Genomic DNA, 1,404 nt, shown 5'->3' with positions numbered 1-1,404 from the left:
GTTTTCTTTGTGTGGCCCTGTGATCCTGCTGGAGGAAGCATGATTTGAGTTTGTTTCAGTGGCTTGGGTTGGGCTCAGGTTGTGACCCTGGGTACAGGGCTTCCTGCACAATCTGCTCTTAGCCCCTCAGGGAATGGACAATGGAGCAGCTTCAGAAAGTGGATAGAAAGTAGCCTAAGAAAGTGTAGCATAAGTGAGAAGAAAACCACCATCATCACCTCCCTGGTGGTTTAGTGGTTAGGATTTGGCACTTTCATTGCCAAGGCCTGGGTTCAATTCCCAGTCAGGGAAAAGTGACTTTAAACCAAAGATGCTTCGGTTGTTCTTCACTTGCAATGTAAGCAAATCCATGGTGTTTTCCTGATTCCCCCATCTTCCCAGTGTCTCCATGGCAGGGTTGGCACCAGCACAGCAAGCAGGTTCCTGGGGCAGTCAATGGAAAGGGGAGGCTTCAGAAGCAATTCGGCCCTCTTGGAGGGAAGGACTTGCTGCCAAAAGTAGCAGAGGTAGAGCTGCTGCTGACTGCAGCTTTTTTATTTTTTTTCCCACTTGGGGCGGCAAAAACGCTGGATCTGGCCCTGCTCCATGGAAGATAATTTCTTAAATCCCAGATGAATGGAGTTAAATCAGTTCTCAGCCTGAGTCCTTAGGTCTGAATCCTGAGGCTATTGTCCCACCATGGGGCCATTTCCTGCCTCTCTTTCCTAGGGAAGCACAATTTTCCTTGCACAGACACAGGAACAGCAAGATCTTTCTCTGTCCCTTGTGCAAAGCAGGGGGCCAAATTCCATGGAAACAATGGACAAGCAGGGGGCCCTGGGCACATCCAGCCCTGGCCATGAGATGTTCCCTCCCCTCTTTCTTTATGCCCCTGTTGTTATTTCATGGATTGTCTGGGATGGGGGAAAAGCTGAGTTCACTCCAGGTGGAGGGGGAAAGAACCCTGAAAATCTCAGGACCCAACCCCTGCTACCAGGATCACCGAGGTGCTGGGAATCTGCATGGGAAAGGGACTGTGTGAATTGTCAAGGTGGGGAATGAATAAGAATCTACAACTAGATCCACCTCATTAACCACTGACACAGGCTAATCCTGCTGCAGATAGAAGGGAAACTGGGAGAAATTCTTTGCTGCTCAGCCATGGAAACAGTGACCCAATTGCACCGCAGTGAATGTGCTGGGGAAAGCTGGACTTCACAGGCAGGTGGCAATAGCAGATCCTAGAAAAACCTGGAGCTCCCCACAGCACTGCTGCCACCAGAGTCAGGTGTTGAGCGACTCACAGCGCCCCTCCCCTCCCATTACCTTCCAGCAGGGGGTGGCAGCACCCCTCACCCAATGCAGGGGAGAGGGCTGAGTGTATCTCTGCACCCTGAGCCCAGGGCACCCACTCTCTCTGCCCCA

The 1,404-nt window shown here is 51.6% G+C and overlaps 1 non-coding gene across 1 annotated transcript; it reads left to right on the top strand.

Moving 5' to 3' along the window:
- Window positions 1–219: 219 nt before the first annotated feature.
- Window positions 220–291, top strand: TRNAE-UUC. The gene has a single exon. It is a non-coding gene; the product is annotated as a tRNA-Glu (tRNA).
- The last annotated feature ends 1,113 nt before the right edge of the window (window positions 292–1,404 follow it).

This window comes from Mauremys mutica, unplaced genomic scaffold, assembly GCF_020497125.1.
Source record: "Mauremys mutica isolate MM-2020 ecotype Southern unplaced genomic scaffold, ASM2049712v1 Super-Scaffold_100297, whole genome shotgun sequence".
Lineage (NCBI taxonomy): Eukaryota > Metazoa > Chordata > Testudines > Geoemydidae > Mauremys > Mauremys mutica.
This window is presented reverse-complemented; position numbering and strand designations above follow the sequence as displayed.